Source organism: Hakea prostrata, chromosome 9, assembly GCF_041222555.1.
Source record: "Hakea prostrata isolate BN-2017 chromosome 9, UWA_Hpros_2, whole genome shotgun sequence".
Taxonomy (NCBI): domain Eukaryota; kingdom Viridiplantae; phylum Streptophyta; class Magnoliopsida; order Proteales; family Proteaceae; genus Hakea; species Hakea prostrata.
Genome location: NC_142608.1, coordinates 17,935,467 through 17,961,009, shown reverse-complemented (window position 1 = coordinate 17,961,009; position 25,543 = coordinate 17,935,467). Strand labels below are relative to the sequence as shown.

General features: G+C 40.7%; 1 long non-coding RNA gene across 1 annotated transcript; it reads left to right on the top strand.

Annotated features, from left to right (window-relative positions):
* Window positions 1-12,086: 12,086 nt before the first annotated feature.
* LOC149004896 (uncharacterized) lies at window positions 12,087-24,513 on the top strand. The gene is made up of 4 exons (XR_016175540.1): window positions 12,087-12,342; window positions 12,867-12,956; window positions 23,064-23,282; window positions 23,402-24,513. It is a non-coding gene; the product is annotated as an uncharacterized LOC149004896 (long non-coding RNA).
* Window positions 24,514-25,543: the final 1,030 nt, after the last annotated feature.

Genomic DNA, 25,543 nt, shown 5'->3' with positions numbered 1-25,543 from the left:
CCCTCCAAAACAGGACCGGTCGATCGACCGGTTGAACAGCTAGTCGACCGCCCTCAGCCCAGTTCGGGGCAGAATCGGGTTTTTCACTCTTAAACCCTATTTTTAAGCCCTCTTTCACTCATACTCGAATTTTACATTGCTAGTACGAGGCTAAGGCTCAAGGAGGAGGAGAAACCAAGGGAGAAGAAGGTTCTCAACCTCTCGGAAGCGTGTCGACACCCGGATCTTTGCGGAATCGTTAGGAAAGGTAAGATTCTTAAAACCCTCTTCTTTGGGCTTAGTTTTAGGAGTAGTTCTTCGCAATAAATGTTGGATTCGAGTAGTTATAATATGATAGGTGTTTTGAATGCTTGCAAATAGTTCCATTTATGTTTCCCTTTGGTTTGTATGTGATTGTGCGACATTGCAAACGATTTTGCATTTTTGGCTCTCAGACCCAGCCCAGAGCACTCGCGAGAGCCAAAATTTGGGGATTTTTGATTGAAGTGGAATTAGATCAAATTGAAGGTACCGTTAGAACCCTTTTACTGCCAAATAGACATTCCCAAGGTTTCGTTTCGATTCGACTTCGAATCGATAACGAAATATTGATATTTTCGCCGAAACTAGGTCTAAAACGGCGGGTTTGAACATAATCGTCAGATTGGGTTTTGTTGGGTAATCTTAGGGACTCTTTTGAAACCCATATGATTTCTAATATGTGTCTATTAATCTTCTTATGTGATTAGGAATTTTTGCGAGTTAATCGCCTACTCTTGTGACCGAAATTGGTGAATTTTAGAAAGGAATCGAATTGGAAGGTGAGGATTGACTAACCATGTTGTGTATTATTAAATGTCATTATTTTGTATTTATTTAGTAATACGAACCTCTCTAAATTGTTAGCTACCAATATATGCTTGTGTGTGACTTTGCGCGAACGGGAGGTAAGCTTGATGTTGAATGTTATTCTTTATAATGATGATGTGTATACGACATGAGAGCATATGTGATGGATGATGTAGAATGTAATTTTCTTAACTATTCTTGACAACTGGGGTTGTGGGTTCGCCCATTGCCCTAGTGACCTCATGTGATGGTACCTATATTTAAATTGCATAAATGATAGGTGTCTAGAAGTGTTGGGCTAGGAATCCTTATGAGTACTACTACCCTTCTGGTAGGGGTATTGAAGCCGGTTAACCCGTGATGCTAGTGGCTGGGTCCTGGATGTCGAACAGGCCCACTATCATCATAGAGAGGTAGAGTTGCATATAATATATATAAGGGCTCCTGGACGCTCAAGACCGGTAACCAATCCGTGAGAGGACATGGAGAGCATCCTGTATATTATATGTGGACAACCACTGGGTTAAGGAATGGGGTCCAACAGATGCCTCCCGTTGAGGATTCCATTCATAGGTGGGAAGATATCGAACCAAAAGGGCACTAGGCATGAGGGGAGATATATGTACCGTATGTAGTACGAGACCGTATGACCTTGCACTGGGCTAGGATTATCATTGACATGCACCAAATCTCATACCAAACGGTAATGTGAGAGAGTGATGACCTATACCCCAACCATGGATCGACAAGACTTTACCCAACAACCACGGAGAACCAAATAGATGTCTCTTGTTGAGGGAGAGTGACTGAGACCGCTCAAAGGAGATTGGTGTTTATACTTAAAGTGTGTCTACCATAGAGACTACATGATAGAGTTAGGAATATCATATCATAAGCATACCTTATTTTGGCCATATTGTTAATCACATGCTTATCTTATATTTATGATGTGAAAATGATGGGTGAATGCATGACATGGATGTTAGTTAACTTCACTGAGTTCTATGAACTCACTCCTTTATTTGTGTATATTTTAGAATTCTCTACAAGTTATGAGGACCCCGCCCCTGTGGAGGATCCTTCGATGGGTGACTTCCATGAGAGCGTGATCGGGGAAGAGGTGGATGCGCATGATGCATCATGCTCCTGTCTGGATTGTTCTTATGGATTCGATTTCCATTAGAATATTCTTTAGAGGCTTCTGCTACGAACAAACTATGGACTTTCTTTTAAACTATGATGTTTATGACTTTGGATTTTAAACCTTGGATGATTGTAATCGATATTTAGGATTTTGGACTTTAATACTTGAACTTGATTATTTTTGTCCTTTTAATTTTGTTATATCACGTGTTGTATGGAATTGTCACTGAACCTAGGTCTTGTGGTGTATCACCCCCACGGGTATTCGGGTATGACCGGATCCGGCTGGGTGGGGTGTGACACGTTTCATCTCACAGTCGGGAGAAAAGTGCCTACCTTTTTTCAAAGCACTCAAAGATTTGAGAGGCAGTAAGGAGGAAAAATGGACTGAGAAGTGTTAGAAAGCTTTCAAAGACCTAAAGGAGGCACTGGGAAGACCACCGCTATTGTCCCAACCCGAGAAGGGAGAAATTTTACAGATGTATTTAGCAGCATCTCCTTTGGCGGTAAGCGCAGTCCTCGTTCGGGAAAAAGACAAAAAGCAGTGGCCAATCTATTATGTCAGCCACGTAAAACTCGATGCAAAGACACGATATTCTCAGATCGAAAAGCAAGCTCTGGCTCTTATGATAGCAGCTAGAAAACTACGGCCATACTTTCAGGCTCATCCAATCGAGGTATTTACTACTTTCCCCCTTTATAAAGTTCTTCGTAAACCTGATTTGTCTGGAAGAATGGTAGCTTGGTTAGTCGAACTCAACGAGTTCCAAGTAAGCTTTAAGCCTCGAACAACGATTAAAGCCCAAGCATTGGCCGATTTCATAGTAGAGACTACTGCTCCAATGGAAGAAATTGCCGAACCCACTATTCCAACCATTTGGGAGGTATACGTGGATGGTTCGAGTAATAAGCAAGGAGCAGGGGCTGGAATTCTCCTGAAGAGTCCAACAGGATTTATTATTCGATATGCATTAAGATTTTCATTCGAAGCAAGTAACAATGAGGCAGAGTACGAAGCCCTAATAGCTGGACTTCGATTGTCAAAAGCATTGGCGATAGCAGATGTGACTATTTTTAGTGACTTACAACTTATTGTCAATCAAGTACAAGGGGAGTATGGCATTAAAGAACCCCGATTACAGAAATATTAAGAGATTGTGCAAGCATTGCAGAAAGAATTCAGGAATTTGAAAGTATGTCAAATCCCAAGAAAAGAAAGTACAATGGCAAATGAGCTATCCAGATTAGCCAATGCCAAAGAAAAGAATTTAGACCCCTTCGGTCTACATAGAAGAAGTAACCTTCCCGAGTTATCGGGAGATGGAAATATCCTATATTGAAGCAGAGCGTTGCTGGATGGATCCAATCGTAGAATATCTGAGAGATGATAAACTACCAGAAGATTCGAAAGAAGCAAGATTAATCAAGGTGCGCTCCGCACGATTCGTAATGCAGAATGGAAGGCTATATAGAAGATCTTACTCCGGACCCCTTTTGAGATGCTTGGGTCCCGAAGGATCGGAATCGGCTCTAGCCGAGGTGCATGAAGGAATTTGTGGTGCTCACATGGGTGGTCGGGCCCTGGCACACAAAATTTTGAGGCTCGGGTTATATTGGCCTAAGCTCCAGCAAGCTGCTATGGAATATGTTCGTCAGTGTAGCAATTGCCAAATCCATGCTATAGTATCTAAACGCCCAACTGAAACCTTGACTTCGATTCTAGACCCCATCCCTTTTGCGATGTGGGGAATCGACATCATGGGAAAATTCACCAAGGCGTCGAGCGGAAGAGAATATCTTATAGTAGCAATTGACTACTTCATCAAATGGGTCGAGGCAGGCGCCCTGGCAACCATCACTGAAAGAAAGGTTGTGTCACACCTCTCGAAAAGGAGTTGTGTCAAAAGAAGGATTAGATTCAAGGATCTTTCTCCAGACGTCATTCTGCCCTTCTCGATAAGCTTGAAGGTTGAAGGAACCCAACAGGTCATTGAAGGGAACGCTGTTCAGATATTTCCGAATGCAGTCCCTTCGAAGATCTTGTGAAAGATTTTCGGGCTTGCTAGGAACTGTCATCTTCTTCAGCCGTTCGTTATCCTTGGCCTGAAACTCGAGGCTTTCACCGAACGCGATAGTAGCATTTTTCTGCTTCTTGGCCTCACGTTCGGCAACAACAGCACGAATGGTTGACGAATCAAGTTCCTTCCTCAAAGAATTCATCTCCTCATCATGCTTCTCCTTCAACTCTTCCGCTGTTTTCCTCAGCCGGTACACCTCAGAATTGGCCTTCGCCAGATTCTCTTCATAAGTCTGCAGTAAGGAGCCGCTACGACCTACTCGGCTCAATGCCTCCATGTGTTGATAGAAGCTCAACACTGCATTCCTGGAAAGACAAGGAGATTATCAGAAAATACCAGAAGAGATTACAAAGCAAGTAGTAAAAGCTCAAGAAAAACAATACCTTGTGGAAAGACGAACGAGAACGTCGTCTTGCAGGGTCTCAAAGTCCTGACGATCAGCAGGCATAAGACCGAGAGAGCTCCACTCAGCGGCCTTCTCAGGATCCTTCGTTGCCCGGTCTGCCTGCGTCAGTGACCATTGAGGGACGAAGATCTCCTCAGAATCTTCATTCTTCTTGGATTTCTTCTGGGCAGAAGCATTGACTGAGTCGTGCTTCCTTTTGGTTCGGACGGGAGAGGGGATTTCGACCTCTTCCACCATTGGCTTTTTCCCTCTCCCCGAAGCCTCAACCACTGGCTTCAAGTTTCTAATACCCTTGTAAGAGGGGTCTGGAGGCGGCATAGAGGCCACCTGTTTTGCAGTCAAGGCTCGAGGAGACCGTTGCTCTGCAGCTCACAACGGCCTTGGCGAGTCTTCACCCGAAGGCCGTGTCTGGATTCATTCTTGGAAGCACTACAAAGAAAAACGAAAGTCAGAAAGTTGAAAAAAGTTCACAGTACATTCAAGAAGGTGAAACGTGGCAATTAGTGAGCTCACGTCGAGCCAGCCCCCAGTATTGAAGAATGGAGTTGTATTCCATCTCATATCCGTGTATCTCTTGATACCATGGAATTGACTTAATCTTCCCGACAAGCAACTCTGTCTTCTTTGGATAATTGAGGGACCAGGTTACCCTCGAATATGAAGTGTACAGCCTTCCAGCGGTCGGGAAGTTAAGATCCGATTGAGACGCTCGGCAGAAAAAATACCGCTTGCGTCACCCTTTATGATTGGAAGGGCAAGTTCCTTTGGCAAGAATGCTGCCCGACCAGTCAAGCTCAACTTTGTTGCATTTAGAAAGCACAACCCAGCCAAGAGGATGGGAAAGAGAAAGAACATGAAAATGTACAAAAAGAGGAAGAGAAGATATGATGCCAAGCTCAAAACATAAACCCAAGAAGCCGATGATGAGACGCCATCTATTGGGAAGAAGCATTCCGGGACAGATGTCCCAATGATTCAAAATGGCAGAAAACAAAGTATTAAAGAAGGGAAAGCGAACTTCGCTTTCCAGGGTATCTATATACAGGGAGAATTCGCTCGGAAGGATCGAATCAACCCTCTCATCAAAAGTGGGAGCCCTAAGTTGGTACGAGGAAGGAAAGTCAAAACATTTGACGGCTAAAGGAAATTTTTTCTCAGTATAGGAGGAAGCAACAAAACCAGGTCCATCCGCAGACCTGGTGGGTTGTTTGGATTGCCCAGAAGATTCGCCGGTCACCTTCGGAGTCATGGATGGTCCAGACTCATGAAGGGCAGAAGAAGTCTCAACTTTTTCTTCTGCTTTTCTCTGTTGGCTAACTTCTGCGAAGTCACGCTAGAGAGCAGTTAGGGTTTTCTTGTCGCTATCCGACTGCTCAAAGGGGACAGGAGCAAAGGTCTCATCACCATTATCGCCCTTACCGGCGCTAAGTACAGGGGAAATTTCAGAAGAAACCCTACCGCCCTCCATTACTAAAAAGTTTGATTGTGGTTTATAGAGAAAAAAGAAACCTAGAGACGAAAGTAAACTTTGCAAAGGAGTCAGTAAACTTACTGAATCACTGAGGCAGAAAGCTCGAGAGCGAGAGGATCATGAGGGTGCGAAGAAGACGGCGAGGTTTCAAAATTCCAAACAAAGAGAATGAAACCTACGGAGACAACGAACCGCTTTTAAGCACCCGCATGAGTGTTCGAGGACGTGTACGATCGAGATGAATTTAGCATCAACGATCGAGATTTGGAGACGGTTCGAAAGTTTGAACTCACGAATCCAAAACAGGCGTTCAGAAACCGTCGTTTTGATTGCGTGAGCAAAGATAGTTTTGGCTACAAAGGACGCGTGGCGTCACCCCTACAAAAAGTGAGAATACTCACAATGCTCGAGGAAAAAGTAACACAGCCGCATTAAATGTGATATGACATTTAACGGGTTGAGGATTATGCAAAACTATCGTTCGACGGAGAACCCAGTTAAAAACCAAGCCCTCGGGATCGACCGAACGCTTGGTCTGGGGGGGCTCGTGATATGGAGAAAATATAAACAAACCTGGTTCAATCTTGGTTCGACCCTCGACTCCGGCGGGATGAAAGGAATCGACTCGTTTCCGAGAGAGCCGGGTCCAGGAGATAGCTTGCTGAGGAAGAAAACTAACTCAGTCACAAGCACGCCCTAATCCGATGCGATCGGAATAGGCTAATCAACCTAAAGGCGACTAGCAGTAGTTGGCGGCTGTCACTCATCGCTATTATATGGATAACTACCATATAACTATCGTATTATCAAAGGAGTCATCTTCTAGTCCAACCTAGTAGAGATCTATCACTCAACGGATCTATTTGTTGAGATCCAATGACTATCCGAAGAATGCTCAAATACATCCAATGAAGGAGATTCAAAGGTACACTCTAGTTGCTAAGATACTCCTCAGGGGGGACGCTATTTACAAGGATCGAACCCATGACCTCTCCACTGAGAAGTATGGGTTTCTACCACTCTGCCAATCCTACATTGGCAATGCTTCAGTAACCTTAGTTGAACTTGAAGCAATTAGAGATGGCATTATTCTGGGCTCTTCTTTAGGAGCAGTTGATTTGCATATTCTTTCAGACTGTTTACCTGTTGTTAGTGCTCTTCAGGGTCTCCACTCATCTTTAGATTGGATGTGTCTCAATTTAGTAGTAGATATTTTGAAGTGTTGCTCTTTCTTCCCTAGGGTTTCTTTTAGTTATATTCCTAGAATTGGCAATGGCTTTGTTGATTTCCTTGCTAAGGGTGCTTGCAGGTTATCTCTAGATAGATCCTGGTGGGGTATACCACCTTTGTTTATTGTGGATTCCTCTTGTTTGTATAGGTCCTTTGAAATAAACTCTTTCATTTAATATAATCGCAACTTTTTTGTTTTGGCCAAAAAAAAACACTAATTTTGCCATGGAAGCTACCTATAAATATGGACACGATAGAACTATTAACTACGGTAAGTATTCCATCGATGTTGTAAACATGAATATCCGATGTTTTTGTTCGAAACTTAATATATTTCCTTTTTCCTATAAAAAAATTGGAAAAATTACACAATTAGACAATATTAGGTTTGTCTTTACAATACTATCCACACATTTGTTCGGTTTACGAAAATATATTAATATGGGTTTTCATTTACAAAACTAGCCAAAACAGTGTTCTTCTTTCGATAAAGGCATTCTTTGACAATGTTACCCTCATCTCTATTTCGACATCGTTCTTGCTAAGATACTCCTCTCGCATTGCACACCCAAAGCTTAGAAAATCATGGAAACTTGATTACCCATGGTGAATACGTCTTGTTGGGGTAATTGTATTACAAATTCTTCAAACACACAAAAATGAAATTGCAATACAATAGAGAGATGAAGATCTTTAGCCAATCCGGAGAGCTTGAAGTTGCAACCGAACGAACCACCGATCAATGAGGTTGAGTCACACCTTGAGTGTTGTCTTTAAGGTAATTGATGCACCCTACTACCAAAGATTCTTCGCACCACCACCTCCAAGATAAAGCAACATTCAACTAGAAGATGAGATAGTTCTTCTAGTCCCTTCAAGGAGCCAAAAGCTAGAGCACAACAATTAGACAAATTCAAAGAAAGAAATTAACTTTGTAACACAAATAATGTGAGAGTGGAGAGTGTCTCAATTGCACACCACATGCAAGGAAAGGTTGGGTTTATATAGGCCCAAACCTCACCTTACATCCCTTAGGATTCTTAAGGCAATGAATTGGAGAATCAACTCTCCACTAATGGAGAATCAAGGGCTTGTCCCTCTTCCACTAATGAGAATAAACCACCTTGACCTAACTTCCTAATACTTGGAGAAGTAACTCTCATATTCACTTCTTGGGAATGAATTGGATTTAATCCATTCAAAGACCTTAACCCCACTCATGGTAATGGCCATGAATGGTCATGAAGTTGAAATGAGAATTGATGGTCAAGAGTTAGAATTTAAGTCAATTCCACCCTTCAAGTAAGCCCACCACACCACCATGATCAAGACCTTTAAGACCCATGACCAATGTCATGAAGAGCCTCATAACCAAGGTCATGTCATGGTGCCTCATTACCACCCATACTTCATGGGTCCCACACACAAACAAAACAATTAAATAAAGAAATGCAAAAACTAATTTTGAAACTTAATATATAGATAATATAAATTTTAATAAAAAACCTAACAATCCCCCACAAGTTTCAAAATTGCAAAAAATGACTCGTGTTTTGACTTTATTAGACACTAAAGGACACATCGTTGTAGGCGTTTTTCAGACTTGAACCTACACTAGGTTTAATGAGTCGCGCTACAAAGTACGGGTAGAGTCAGACTCCTTGAACCTTTCCTCATTAGTGTAGCTGACTGTCCCATCATCCATGTCCTAAAGGTCGACTTTTGGAGCTACCTTTTATACTACACATTGGACTTTTGAACCGGCCATGTCCCTTATCCTGGATTCATGAGTGTTTAAAGAACTCGCCTATAAGTTCTCATTGGCGGCGGCCAAACCACCTACATCCACTTATGTTAGTCTTTGATGTGCACCACAACTAACACACCCCCACATTCCTTGGGATTAGACTAATTAAGAGCTTCGCTCAACCTTACCCTTGTGGTAGTACTATTACCTTCATCTACACCCTAGAATGGAATAATTATAAATAGTAGTACTGAACCGGTCTTCCAATGACTTCGTTTGTACCCCTTGAACCTAATTCAGGTATTTAGCCTCTTCACATAGGTAGGGTATCCATCATGTGACCTGAGGATTAGGCATTAACCCCATTCCTGTAGATGCAATACACAAGTTTTTGACAGACATAGCCTTTGTGAACATGTCAGCTTGATTCATTTCTGACTTCACATAATCGATAACTATCATTTCTTCATCTATGTATTGCCACACAAGATTGTGTCTAAGGCGTATATGTCTCCTTTTACCATTGTACACCTTATTCTTTTTGAAAGATAACAAGATGTCAACATGTCTTCCCCCCACATCTTGTGTCTAACGCGAACAAGCCCATTGTCTTTGAACCAGTTCATTTCTTCAATCTTGATCCTTACAACCAACTGGTCTAAGGTCAATCCCGTCTTCTTATGTTTCATAGACATCTTGAAAGCATTCCATGAAGGTGGAAGTTTCTCAATCAAGGCACCGGTTATAAATTCTTCAAGTAGGACCATTTTCTCTTTTGGTAGCTTCCCAATCACAATTTGAAATAAATCAATTTGGGTTGATATGGTGTCACTATTTTTCATAGAAAAATTTAGAAAGTTAGCCACCAAATATTTCTTTGAACCAGCATCTTCAAGAGAATACTTCTTAACCAAAGCATCCCAAATCGAATAAGCATATTCTAATGAATTATACACATGGTATAAGTCATTAGATAATGCATTCAAAATTTGATTATTGCATTGATAGTTCGCTTAAATCCAAGCCACCCTTTTGCCCTCCTTAATAGGATCATTACTTTTTTTTGGCATGGGTTCAGTCAAGGCAAATGCCACCCAATTTGGGCTAAGGCAAACAACAACATTTGCCTCCACCGTTTGAACTTTTGAACCTCCAAACTGTTCGACTTTGTCAAACTCAGAGACAATCCTCATCTTACCCAAATTTGGGATAAGATCTATCACTGTTGGAATTACATTAGTGGGGATTGAATCATGGGTAGCAAAGAATGGATATTTCATACCATCTATGGCAACGAAAGTGTCGTCACCTTGTTTGTTGACGTTGCCTTCAACGGTATTGTTTGACGGATCTCCTCCGATGTTAACTCCATCAACAACTTCAATGGTGTTGTTCTCATCTTTGTTGAAATCGCCATCTCCAAGACTTGCCATTGGATCTTTTAGAAATCAATTACCTTAAACTTCAATGGTAGTTGTATTACAAATTCTTCAAACACACAAAAATGAAATTACAATACAATAGAGAGATGAAGATCTTTAGCGAATCCGGAGAACTTGAAGTTGCAACCGAACGAACCACCGATCAATGAGGTTGAGTCACACCTTGAGTGTTGTCTTTAAGGTAATTGATGCACCCTACTACCAAGGGTTCTTCGCACCACCACCTCCAAGATAAAGCAACATTCAACTAGAAGATGAGATAGTTCTTCTAGTCCCTTCAAGGAGCCAAAAACTAGAGCACAACACTTAGACAAATTCAAAGAAAGAAATTAACTTTGTAACACAAATAATGTGAGAGTGGGGAGTGTCTCAATTGCACACCACATGCAAGGAAATGTTGGGTTTATATAGGCCCAAACCTCACCTTACATTCTTTAGGATTCTTAAGGCAATGAATTGGAGAATCAATGGCTTGTCCCTCATCCACTAATGAGAATAAACCACCTTGACCTAACTTCCCAATACTTTGAGAAATAACTCTCATATTCACTTCTTGGGAATGAATTGGATTTAATCCATTCAAAGACCTTAACCCCACTCATGGTAATGGCCATGAATGGTCATGAAGTTGAAATGAGAATTGATGGTCAAGAGTTAGAATTTAAGTCAATTCCACCCTTCAAGTAAGCCCACCACACCACCATGATCAAGACCTTTAAGACCCATGACCAATGTCATGAAGAGCCTCATAACCAAGGTCATGTCATGGTGCCTCATTACCACCCATACTTCATGGGTCCCACACACAAACAAAACAATTAAATAAAGAAATGCAAAAACTAATTTTGAAACTTAATATATAGATAATATAGATTTTAATAAAAAAAACCTAACATAATTGGTTCTTCATCACCTCCCTTGTTTCTCCATCTTCTTATTTCTTAAGACCCATTAAAACCTATCATAAACAGAGCATGACAGAAATGGGTGCTCTGTTTTTATTTTTCTTTGAATTTCTCATTCAATGAGGAGATTCATAGGACCAGAGTTACTCTTAAAAGTAAAATCTCTATTTAAGGTATAAAACATGAAATTGATGCCCGTTCACTGCTATGTTTTTATTTTTTCTCATTTTAAGAGACAATGATTCAATCATCTAGGTAACTTTGTTTTACATTTTAAGATCTTTGCTTGCATCCTTTGATCCTTCAAACGGAGACGATCCCAACAAAGAGGAAGGCCCGATCCTCCCTTGCTCGATCCAATATCTAGAATGCACTTCAGTGTCTAAACCTCCTGCATCCTCCCCGTCAGAATTAGATTCAAATTCAAATACTCAAATGCCTTCCATGGGTGATTTCGTACATAGCATGAACCGTGGAAGACTTTGCAGATCCAAAGACGAAGCTTGTCTTCCTGCGAGAGAACTCACCCTACCCTGCACCAAGAAATCCTCCTCAGTACGCGCAATGATCTTCATCGTCGGTGACGGACCTTATAATTTTCCCAAAAAAAATTTGAGTTTTGCACCTACTTAAGTGGACATGTTAATTATTCACTACTCACTTAAAGGTGACTTAAATTGTACAACACCCACTTTTACACGTTTTTGCATAATTCTAAATTATCCTCCATTAACAGACATTTATGTTTAAATTATTAATTTATTTATATATCTTCTACTTCTACGTGTAAAATGACAAAAATACCCTCTCACCCAATTAAATGAGCCGACCCTTCACCCATCTTCCTGTATCTCGCCGGGAGCACTATCACCGCCCCTTCCCTCCGCCGGAGATAATCTCAGATTGGATCGGATAGAATCTTCATCTTCAGAAGAAGAAGACGACTCGATGCCGTTCTCTCTTTGACTTCAATGCCATATATTATTGATTTACCACCTTAAATCGGAGGATCTTACAGTCTTCTTCGAATTTTCACGAAGCTCGCATAATTTCTCGGCGAAGACATTGAACACTCTGTGGTTGAATTTGGAGGTACTTCTGGATTTTTTGATCGTTATCTTTCTTTCTTTCCCGGGAATTTAGGGTAGATTGCTAGAAATACTCATTTTTCGAACTTGCTTGAACACACTTGTTTGTCGCCGCTCAGATTTTGGTTCGTTTCACTGTTTTTTCTTCGGTTTATCCCTCCCTTCCCCTGTCTCTGGAACAGATGAAGTCGGCAAGAAAATGTATTCTTAGTGTCGTTACTGACTATGCATCGATTATCGACTCAGTTTCTCTTTATTGCTTTAGTTTTCTAAAGCCTGCGTGAGGACTAAAAGGCGCAGTTTTATCCCCTTCCGTTCTTTGCTAAATAAGAATCTCTATTTGATCGCTTCTGAAGCAATTTATGTTTTCTTATTTTCTATGAATCCTTTCTTCTCGTGTCCTCCTTAAGTTCTCCTGAGATTCATGTCGCTGAATGAAGTTTTAATAAGCAATTTTACTTGTCGACTAGAATTTTTATTCGCTTCAGTTTTTAATTTGATTGCACGTTTTTACTTGTTCTTGACCAGAGCTGAAATTCGTGTGCGAGGCAACTGATCGATCCTGAAACGACATCACGGATATAGAAGAAGAAGAAGAAGCAGAAGGTTAAGGCTCAGGTGAATCTTCATCCGTACTTTTCTTCTCTACTCCTTTTACCGGTCGTCGTATCTCCTTTCTATTTGTTTTTCTTAAAATTGAGCAGAACACTCCCTTTTTATGATTTAGATAGATCTTTAGTTTCATTGTTTGAACTTCAGCTTTCTAACTCGTAACAAGGTTTAGATGAAGAGAACCCTTGTGAGTTCGGTGATGATTTCCAGCAACAGCAGGGGAGGGGCGGTGGTTGCTGGCAGGGGAAAGGGTGGTGATTGCAGCGGTGGTGGGGTTTCCGTCCAGGTATAAGAAGAAGATGGGTGAATCTCTTCACTCACCTAGGGAGCAAAATGAAAGGAAAATTTATCTGAGGGTAATTTGCTCTTTTTACACCTAGAATGGTATATGCAAGGTACAACTTTTCGGCGAAATTTCACCAGTTCGGCAAATTCGGTGGATGGCAAACCAAAAAAGCTGGCAAAAGCGAGATTTTCCAAAAATCGCCGGAAAATCGATATATTTAGGCAAACTAGCGAAATGTAGCGAGAATCGCCTCAGAACACCACTGGTATCTCCCGTTTTCGTTCAAATCCTCGAATCACACTGAAACCCTAACCATGTCTACAGAGAAATAGTGATGGAGAAGAAGACTGAAACATAAAACAGTATATCATTTTAGCGTTTAGGAAAAAAAAAGTGAGAGAGAGTGGTCGACGGTCGGAGAGCGCTACTTCACCGTTGAGTGGATACAACTGACAATGCTACTTCAAAATTACCGGAGATGGTCGTTGACGGTAGTCATTCAAGCCTTCGATGTAGATCAACGATCAGAAAAATGGAAAACACAAAACACCCTGCGAGACTATCAATGATTGGAAAAGTGAAAAACACAAAACACCCTACAAGACTATCAATGATCGAAAAAGTGAAAAACACAGAACACGATCGGAAAAGTGGAAAACACAAAACACAAAGACTAACTTGTAGATACTCACGATGGATGGTGAAATTGGAGGTTGTTGGACCTTTATTTTTTGAAGGGAAATTAGGCTGTCAAAGTCAAGAATTGGTTGGTCTAGGTTTCAGTTGGGTATTTATTTATTTTTTTCTGTAATGAGGATTGAAGGTGATGACTATGGTGGTGATATGGTGGCTGAAATTTGCGAGGAATGTGATGGTTCTGGATATGGGCTCGAACCGGTTCATCCGTTATGTCCTCCAATCTTCCTATCTTTATTGGTGTGGTATCTTCCCTCTCCCCAAATCTATCATCCATACCATGGAATCCCTCTTCTTTGCTTTCCTCTGGAAAGGCCAAGAAACCTCTTGCTTCCTCCATCCTAGCAATTGGGCTTTCACCTGCCACCCTAAATCGGAAGGAGGTCTAGGTATCCGTCACATTTGTGACGTTAGTTTGGCTTGTCTTCTCAAGCTCATCTGGAAAATTGCCTCTAAACTCAATTCCATTTGGGTCTCCTGAGTCTACTCTTATCTTCTCAAAGTTGATTCCATCTGGACTGTCCCGATTCACTCCACTTGCTCCTGGATATGGAGAAAGCTCCTAACCCTCGGCCCTTTCAGCAATCACTGTCCAAATTTCTTTTGGTTCCTCCACTTCATTCTGGCTTGACCCCTGGTATCCGATGGGTATCCTATTCTCTCTTCTCGGCCCCTGGGTTGTTTATGACTCCAGCATACCTAAAGCTACCCCTCTCTCCTCCTTTATCTCTAATGGCTCTTGGTCCGCTTGTCCCCATCCTAGTCTCACACAAGTTAGGAACTCTCTCCCCACCCCCCCTCGTCCTCCGCCTTTGACCTCACTGTATGGACTCCCTCCCATACCAAAACCTTCACAAGAGCCTCAACCTGGAACCTCCTTGATCCCCCTCCCCCTTGTCTCTTAGGCCTCCTGGTTTGGTTCAAATGCCATATTCCCCGCCACTCTCTTGCCCTTTGGAGAGCTCTCAACCTAGCCCTCCCCACGCAATCTTTCCTCATCAGTCGCCACATCCTCGTTAACCCCAATGGCATTCTCTATTGGAATGACACCGAGGACCTTGACCGCCGTTTTCTTTTCCTGTACCTTCTCCCGTTCCATTTGGAGCTTAGCCCTTGCTTCTATTTGGCCTAGATCAAGACTTTCCTTTTTTTTGGGTGAATGATAATATATTAAACGACAGAAAAAGGAAACAAGTAAAAGTAGAGGAGAGTCCCCAGGATCTAACAATAAGCCTAGTCCTTGGGGAGTCAGCCACTGGGGGGTGGGGAGATCAATCAAGAAGATGATTGAAAAGTAGAGGAGAGTCCCTAGGATCTAACAATAAGCTTAGTCCTTGAGGAGTCAACCACTAGGGGATGGGGGAGAGACGAGCCTAGAAGAGACATCAAAACAGATGGCCTTCCAAATCAAGTTAAAGGTGCAAGATTTGGAAGTCCAAATCTTGAGGTTGCACTCCCACCACTAGTAGTGAGCGGTAGCTCCAAAAACTAACTTACCTACTTTATCACAGATAGAGGAACCCAAAAAGGTTCTCAATATCCAATTCCAATTGCTAGAAAACCCACAAGGACACTTGACCAAGGCCAAATGAAGGAGATGGCTAAGGACCAAAGCGAGCGGGAGAAAGGGCAAAAGAAGAAAAGGTGATCTAAGTTCTCTGAATCTTTCCCACAGAAAATGCAAGTAGGGTCCACCAAGATATGGCGGCTAATGAGGAAGGCTCAGGTGGGGAGAGCTAAATTGAGGGCTCTTCAAAGGGTAAGGGAGTGGCGGGGGATGTGACCTTTGAACCAGACTAAAGGGGCCCACGGGACACGAGGGGATCTGATGAGGTTCCAGGCAGAAGAGGTAGTGAAGGATTTGGTGGGAGAAGGAAGCCAAATGTTGAGGTCAGAGGTGGAGGTTGAGAGGGGAGGGAGGGAATCCCAGACATGCATGGAACCATGGGAAATGAAAGAGGAAAGGAGGGCGGCTTGAGGAATGCGGGTATCATAGACTGAGCGGGGGCCGAGAAGAGAGTACAGAATGCCCATCGGATGCCATGGATCTAGCCTAAAAGAGGTGGAGGATCCTGAAGACACTAGGATAGAGATGGTTGACAAGGCTTTAGGACGGAGGAGGAGGAGCTTTCTCCAAACCCAGGAGGGGTTAGATGGAGTAGGAGCGGTCCAGATGGAGTCCAATTTAAGAAGGTAGGAGTAGACCCAGGAAACCCAGATGGAGTCTTGCTTTGAGGCAATTTTCCAAATGAGTTTCAGAAGGCAAGCAATGTTGACATCCATGATGCGGCAGATGCCAAGGCCTCCTTCAGAGGTTGGGCGATAGATATCGGACCAGCAGATAGGGTGGAGGAAGCGGGAGGACTCTTGGCCTTTACAGAGGAAATCATAGAAGAGGGATTCAATGCAGTGGATAGAGGATTTAGGGATGGAAAAAATTCCACACCAGTAGAGATAAGATGATTGGAGAACCGATCGAATGAGCACCACCCTCCCGGGCAAAGGAGAGGAGTTTTCCTTTCCAAGAGTTAGAGCTTTTTTTGGATGATCGAGGCTTTCCTTTGGTTTTGCTCGAGATTGGAATTGGATCCCAAGAAACTTCTCTGGCTCCTCGATTTGCGACTATGTGAGCAAGCTTATCTTTGTTGCTACCATTCACCACTTATGGTGGGGTCACAACATGAGGAGATAGACTTCCAAATCCTGATCTTGAGATTTGATTTGGAAAGCCATCTACTTTGATATCTCTTCTAGGCTCGCTAATTTCCCCCATCCCCCGCCATCTGGCTTCCACTTTCTAGTCTTCTTCGTGACTGGTTGCTCCCCCCCCCTTTTTTCTTCTCTTTTTTCCTTTTGTGTCTCATTGTTTCTCGTTGGCTCCGTGTTTTTGATATAATTATTTATTCATCCAAAAAAAAAATATGCCCTCAGATTGGGTAGAGTTACATGTTTGCCACTGCCCGTTGAACTAATCTGGAAAACTGAAAAAGAAAAGAAAGTAGATATGATGCTAGGCAGAAGACCTAGGTGCTGGGCAGTAACCCTAAGGGCTTCTCCTAGTCTTAGACTTCCACGGTGTGGGGAGGCTTGGTTCTTGCATCACTCTGTTGTAGACGTCAAACCCAGTAACTATCTCCTTTTATTATTTCTTGCACCCTTCAGTGAACCTGGTTGAGGTATTGTGCAAATCTTGGTGGATCTATCACTGAATCAGAGGAAGGAATCTCTCATAAGCCATTGATAGTATGTTTATTTTGGGATTTGTTTAAGTCATTCACCTAAAGCAGAAGGTTCCTCTGTTATGGATATGCAGTGATAGGAAAGATTCCTTGAGCTGATCAGAGGCTGACTGAGAGACTCGACTCTACTTGTTTCTATTACTAGTTGTCGCTATTTTGCCAATTGATTTTCTGTGAGATTGGTGTTCTGAAATCTGCTGCAATTTGGAGACCAATTGAAGGTGTGTTCCAGTTTTAAGAAAGCAATACTTGATAGCCGCAAGGCTGAGAGGTATCTGCTGAAATTGCTGACTGGAGGCTGCTTAAAACCATGGTGCAATTCTGTTAGCTTGGTGGGTTTTTCTGAAACCTTAAGTCCAGTTGATCTCATACATCGGCCACCAGGTGCTGCCCAAAAGTGGAACTCAATTCTACACTGAAACCAGGCTACTAGATTGAGCTTTGAGGTTGGCTAGAAATCCGGGTTAGTCTAATGTTCTTTTAGGGGTGAAAATTTTATACTAGTCTTCTGTTTATCTCTCAAAATCAGAAACCCTAGATTCAAGCATATGTTAATTATCATAGTCTGAGGATTCTTTGTTGATTCAAGTTTATTCTATCTTCACTTCGTTTGAGTTTTAAAACCATCCAATGTCTTTTGATGTCTAGTATGAGTTCTGACTTTTGGCCTATACTTGGGTAAATAGATGTAATGAATCTGGGTTTGTTGATTTGTCAGCAGTGATTTAGCACTTGATTCCAATTGGGTGGGCTGGAATCCAACCTTACATCAGATAAATTAGGAAAGAATATGGAAGTACATGCTTTACCAAATATCATAGTTGTTCTAGAACTTTGCTAAGAACTATGGGACTTGTTGAATGGATAATCACATACTAGGACACTATTCCAGACCAAGAAGATCCAAAAAGAGAGTTATTTTGGGCAGAAACACCCATTGATGACTAAGAATGTTACCAAATGTAACCTAAGGGAGCACTGCTCCCTAACTTAATGAGCTGAGGGGCTTCGTTGATTTATCAAAATCTCTGCTTAGTATACTAAGGACTGAAAGAGGCAGAGATGTTCTGTTTTCTCATGGTTCTGTTAGGGGTTGTATGGCAATGATTCTGTGTCCATTTTTTGAAAATGGGAGAGAAACACTTTTTCTTGTGTCTGTGCCCATTTTTCATTTCTGGCTGTTAAAATCTTGTATGGTTGTAGCAGAATGGCACGCTTCTATAGCAAAATGGGTACATAAACTTGCATGATATGCATAAAATGGACACACTACTTTTTTTTTTTAAATAAAACTAACTAAAAAAAAGTTAAAACACATCTATTTAAACTTGAACAAATGTATACAATGTGGTTAAACCCTAATTATTTAAATATAAGTTTGTAACATATTTTAGAGATTCATATTAAATATGAAATAAAAGGAGATGGTAGAATACGAGATGATCCGTGTATTAAATCTGAATATTTGAGTTAGGATATGATCATCTACTGACATGAAACTTCATACATGTTCAAACAGAATATAAACATTATATGTGATATTAACTAACATTTAAGCTTTGTTATTTATAATCCAAATTCATCATTGAGTCAAAAGAATCTTGGTGGATTTGAACCACCATTTCTTGAAACATGCTCATGTTCCAAGTGCTCTACCAATTGAGCTAAAGATTCATAAAATAGAGTTGTTATGTCAAGAACTATGACTTTAAAACACATTGGCAACAATAAATTCACAAAATATATCCCCTTGAGAGAGAAAAGAGAATCAACAAATATTGACAGTGCGAATGAAAAATTAAGCATCAGAGTCGGTTCATCAGCTACACTTGAGTATGTGAAAAGAGGAATATAGAATGAAGGACTTAAGACATACAGCTGCACAAGTTCATGGAACAGCAAAGGTTGTGTTCTAGCCATATCCAGTATGGACACAAACAAATTAACAGTATGATCTAAAACTAGAAATATAAAAACATGAAAGTTCATCAGTTGGCACCAGTCCTGGAAGGGTTGCTTGTGTTTGACAGTTAGAAATAGGCTTGGCTGCTTGGATGATGCTCTAGGCCTAGTCCACTATATTACTATTTGGTCTAATACTTATATGATCGATGTTGAACTCCTACTCTAAGTGTCTAAACTTGTACAATTTTCCATTGTCTCTTCACTTACTATCACTAATTTATACAACAAATTAGCTTGTGTTTTTTCCTCCTTTACAGAGCTAATACAACCCAAATTAAAGAAAATGCTTGTTGATTTAAAATTTGAAAGATAGGAATAAAAATAAGGAAGGTTCCATTGATGCAACTTGATAGAAATGGTGACAACTTGGTTATCTAAATAAAAGATGGGATATGAAAAAGCCTCAAGTGCGAAGCAAAGAAAAAGTTAAAGTTATCCCTATCTGAAAGCAAACACAACAACAACAGCACAGCAACAAGAGAAAGGCATGTGATTGCTCATGTTGAAACCATTTCACACAACCTAGCAACAGAGTGCAACTATCTCGGTGAACAGATATCATTCTGTTATAAACATCTCAAATTATGACAGCACAATGTAAGAGCAAAGAACACAAAATCCTCTGAACTTGATCCACACATACTAAAATAACTAAGAAACTGTTCAATAGTCTTAAAAAATGACAATCAATACCACAAGGAAAGATCGAACCTCTCTATTCAACCTTTATTCAAACATGTAACAGATGTTCCTTATGTCCATCTCTTTGACGCCTCAAAAGTCATTGTTTAATTTGCAGAAGATTTACCTATGCTGAAGATCAACTCCCAACGAAATAGTGCAACCTGCTAGCCCAAGTGATCCCAACATATTGAATCCTATGTTCAAATTCAAAAAGCCAGAAAAATCATATGCAATCTCATATTCCAAAAACCCAAAAGGAAATTATATTTTGGCACCCATTTGCAAGAAAAAAGAAATTCATTTTGATTCGAGAATGGTAGAGACTCACACTCTAAGATGTTTCTTGGGATCTCCAGTAGAATAGCTAGTGAAGTGGAAGTAACAACCAACGATGTAAACAAGGCCAAACCCAGCTGCAACCACAGGACTAGGGGTGTCAACGGTGCAGTTTGGAGCGGTTTCAGGCTGGGCTTAACGGTTTCGGGCTGGAAACCCCCCCAGCCCAAACGCAGCCCATTTAAAAGATAACGGTTTCAGTGCAGTTTGGGTTCGGGTTGATTAGCGGTTTGGTGTAACAGTTTGGGCTAAATTTATTTTTATTTTTCCTTAACTTCTCACACAAAAAACTACAAAAGAGAGAGGAAGAAGATTCCAAGTAAATCTAGTGATAGCATTAGCTTGATGCCATGATCCAAACACCCCCCAAATCCCAAAAAATAAATAATTTAGATTCTTGTGTAGATCAACCTTACAATCTTCACCCAATGAAATTGGATTTATGTGGAGGCAAAATGTAAAAACCCTTAACCCTGATTTGTGAAAATGAAATACTGAAACAGGGAAATCGAAATGGTGAAGAAAATGAATCCGTAGGGCCGTAGGCGTAAAGGTTAAAACTTAAAAGGCATAATTGCAAAAGTATAAAACTAAAATTGAATCGTTAAAATATTAAATGAAAATATAGGATTTGTTTCCGGGTTGGTAATACTTAAAATAATGGAAACTTTGAAATTTAAAAATTCGAAGAATGTGAAACGTGGCTTGAACAATGGAAATTTTTAAATTTGAAAATTTGAAGAATGAGTTATGAGCTGTAACCGTAACAGCGTAACCGGGTAAGGGTTATTAACTTATTATTTTTATTTTTATTTATCCAAACGGGTTTAACAGGCCGGGGTTAGGGCGTACCGGTTCAGGCTAGCGGGCCGCACACGGGCTGGCCCGGCCTAGCCTGAAACCGTTCAGGCTGAAGGTCCTCAGCCCAAACATAGCCCATTAAGGTTCAGTTCGGGCTATAACCGACCGGTTTGGTCCGAGCAGAAGCAACACAGAACCAAGGCATCGCCTCAAGTGAGTTCTTGTCCTCTCTGCAACACACCATCGTTTCATTCAATCATAAGAACTCATTAAAACAAATTGAAAAACCCACATAAAAGAAAGGCAAAACATGGATCTGTACCTATAGAAATCGAACCTGAATGCAGTTAAAAAGCTTGGCTTCCTTGTTCTTTGATTCTGAGGCCTAAAGTATCAGATAGAAAACCTCATACCTGGAAGAAAGATAAAAACCCTCAAAGATTCATTACCTCTCTTCTTCATTCTTCTTCATTCTAGTGTGATTGTGTGAGGCATTGAACTCTGCCTTCTTCGTTCTTCTTTGTTTTCTCTTTTGAGGGTTTCACAAAATCGAGATGTTCTATTTTTTAGTCAAAATACCTGATTGCCCCCCATCAGTGCCTTGGCCAGCTTCAACCCAACTTGTGCCCCTGCATTTTCTCAAAACCATGCCTGTGCCTAAGAAGCTTTAATTTGGAGCTTCTTGGGCACGGGCAAAAAGTGTGCCAAACAGCTGGTTTGACACACTTTTCTTGAACATGCACACTTTTTTTAGACCAGATTACCATACAAGATTTTTAGCTGTTTTTGTGCCCAAAATGGAAATGAGCACAGAAACAGAGAAATGGGATGTTTTCCATACAACTCCTGAAATTTCGAACAGTGATAGCCTAAAACCTTTCTGTATTAGGAGTATAGAACCACAGGTCGTCCTAACATTCCCTCGTCATGTTCTCTCTCTGGGAGCTTCACCAGCTGGTCTATTTGCCTGACATCGTGATATTGTAACAACTCAAGTTAAGGTGCCCCTCCACAGTCCTTGCTTCTATTTCTGCAAGTTAAGTTCTTTTGTTCCATATACGAACTTCATATAATAACCTGTGCGATGCACTTAAGTAGGATACATTGGGAACTGTATCTGAATTCTGCATCTTAGGTAGAGAAAGAGGATATTTTAAAAAGAAGGAAAAGTGGTGAGAATTTAGATTTTTGTGCTGGAACATTAATTTGCTTTGGGTTCTTCACCTGCATGATTGAGTAGAATACTTATTAATTCACAGGCTATCTTATCTTAGGTTTCATCTTTATGCGTTGGGTCCTACATAGGTACTTTTCCAATCATATCTGTGATTCATGTTTTCCTAGTTTAGATTTTAGGTAACCCTATAGGGCATTATGACATGATTTATGTTGTGCCAGATTCTTGTTTGTTAATAATGTAAGTTCCTATATTTTCTACCCTAAAAAGGTTCTTAAATCCTTTTAAATTTCACTAATAGATTAAGACACAATTTTTTATGATATTTCAATCTTTGAAGGCTGTAGATAATGCAAGTAGCATTTATAGATACCACATACCATTTTCAATACATATATATTGCTTTTAACCCAGAAGTTAAAATTTAAAGCAATAAGACCCAAGCATCTTCAGGGAGTCATTATTGTTGTTCAATCTAAATGTACAGATGATGCTATTTCCTCTTATAGTATTTTTCAACATTTATGATCCGGTGTCTAAATAATTCAGCAGACTACCTTAAGGTTGTAAGAAAACTCGGGGCTACAGTGGATTGCATTTGTATAATAGGTCAGATTTTCCTCTTCTAATCAGTTTTCTGTATTTCCCATCTAGTTTAATGAATTTAAAGCGTAGAAGGTCAGTTGAAGTGGCAATCTAATCTACTTGTTCCTAAGCGAGGGTAAACAGGAAGTGAAAATGATCAACTCCTGCCCCCCCCCCCCCCCCAAAAAAAAAAACCCTTCCTTTTTCCTTTTTTTGGGTAATAGGAAGCTTAAGGGAAGATCTCATGTGATGCTTATATGAACACAATATCTTATGGTAGAACTTGGGGCATATATGTAAAATTGCACTGTCATGGATTTGTTCCTGAAATATTGTTCCTGCAGATCTTCAAATTGATCTAGGTGGCGACATACAACAGTGAAAGGAACGTGATTTTTTACTCTGTCCAGGAGGGGGAAGGTGGGTGAGGAAGGATGAACAAAAAATTTGGGGGAGGGACGCAACCAATTGGAACACCATCGTTGGCATGGTCATCTGTTGTAGTCATCGTTTCACTTTTAGCGGGTGCCTCTGTTGTGCACAATATCTTCAAGCCTGACCTGGTAAATCACTTTTATCTCCCTCTCACCGGTAAAGTCTGGCTACCCTGTTTGGGATCCAAATACATGATTACAAGGTTTCCTCCCTACAATTATTTTCTAAATTGATGGATTCGATGCAGACATTGCCGTCAGCAGAGAATGTCGCTGGGACGAAGGAACAGTCACCTGGAAAAAATGAGTAGCCCTTTCCTCAAGGCCCCACATGGATCCAGTTTCAGTTCATAGATCATAAGACTATGCAGTGCAGATAGGTTTCTGGACTCCGACTTGCCAAAATAATGCAGGTTCGGTTGGTTCCTTCAGGAATTCAGATTTTTACTTGGTTTTTTCTTTAAACATAATTATCAGAATTAGTGCTCTCTCTATCAGACCCTGTTCTTCTGGGTTGCCCTCTATGCGAAATGTATGTGAATTTGATCCTGAGTACTCCTTGAGCTGATAAAACCCAGGAGATCCTGCGACGAATGGATCAGCCCTAACTACTGGCTATGTTTGGAATGTCAGAAGTGAATAGTGGATTGTAAAAGAAGAGACCATAAAATTTTACATGACTGTTTGAGGTGAAAATTTTTCGAGGTCAACGGGAGTATTTCTTAATGAAATGTACCAAGTAAACTCTGATAAAAACCTTCTTCTTTCACAGATTTAATGATGTAAATCTATCAGGGCCTCTTCGAAGTGATCTTAAATCGGGGAATTGTCATAGAATTAAATAAGTGACTTGGGGAGAGTATCAACTGTGTAAATGCTTAACAGAGTCTTCATTGTTGAAGTACCTAGGTCAAACCCGTAGACCACACAATGAGATGGAGACCAAACCCAATCCGAGCTTGGGTTCTACTGAGGAACTATTGGTCTTCCATCCTTCATGGCCAATCTTTGATTAGGTTTTGATCTGGGAACTTTCAACCAAAAGTGTAGGGATCTTGTCAAATGCGCATTGGTGGATGGTGGAGCTTTTGTGTGGTCCGGAATGGAGAGTGTCTTCTTAAAGTGAAGGGTTCAGTACCGAATGGGCATTTGCCAATTATTATCACTCATGGTCTGCTGAATACTGTCAGGCCTTCTGTTACAAGAACAACTGTTCGCTTTTGGTTTCTATGTTACATGAGCCTAGGACTTTTAGGCCTTATCATCTAGCTCCTGTGTTAGTCTCTATAGCTAATACCTTCCCTGATACTAAGTATGTTTTGGGCTTGGACTTCCTCTCAATTTTTTATTTTTTTTTTTGGTAGCTTCCTCTCAATTAATGATGCATGTAACAGAACTTATGTGTGTAATAATCTTTACTAATCAAAGTTCTTCTTTTAATAATTTTTCTTTTAAAGAAAAGAATAGTTAGTAGTTCTCCTTAACCCACCCCCGGTTGGTAACAGCCATTAAGAGGAAGAAAAGACGCAAATCTCAAGGCATGAAATCAAGACTTCGCGGTAGCAATGGACGTTATGCACTAAGGACCCGTTTGGTTACATGAGTCTAGATATTTCAAATATCTAGAGATTTCAAATCTATGGAGTTATAATTTATAAAATTAACTGTTTGGTTAACCGAATATGTGGAATGAAATTTGTGGATTTATTTGTGATTTTTGTGAATGCGCAAATGTTTAGGTATAGTAGAGATGAAATCTCTGGATTTCACCACATACTCATAAATCTACAGATTAACGTTTTTAGTGTAAAAAGATGAATCTCTAAATTTCATGAATCTAGAGATTTTCACAACCAAATGGATATAAATCTCGCATTCATGAATCCAGAGATTTGAAATATCTGAATTTATGTAACCAAACAGGCCCTAAAACAAGTTTAAACTCAAGACTTCATCGCAAGTCGCAACCATGGATATTTATGCACCTCAAGTTACGAAGTATGAACAAATTATTGGGCCCATTTGATGAGCTGCCAAGTGTTTCTGCTCTGAGTAGGGCTGCAAAAGGGTCGGATTGGACTGGGCTTTTGCAATCCCGACCTAGGCCTTTAACTTCTGTATCCTTAGCTCCATTCCAATCTTTTGTTAATGAGTTTGGCATGCTCAAACTCCATTCTACTAGAAGCAACTTTACATTGTCAAATAAACAAAGAAATGCTCATCGGATTGAGGGACTACTGGATCTGGTTATATGAAACATGGAATGGTTTTCTAAATTCCCAGAGGCTACTATCCACCATATTATTATCTCTCATTCTGATTATAAGGCACTTTTTCCTAAGGGTGGATCCAAAGGAAGGAAAACAGAGGCATCCTTTCAGGTTTGCGCT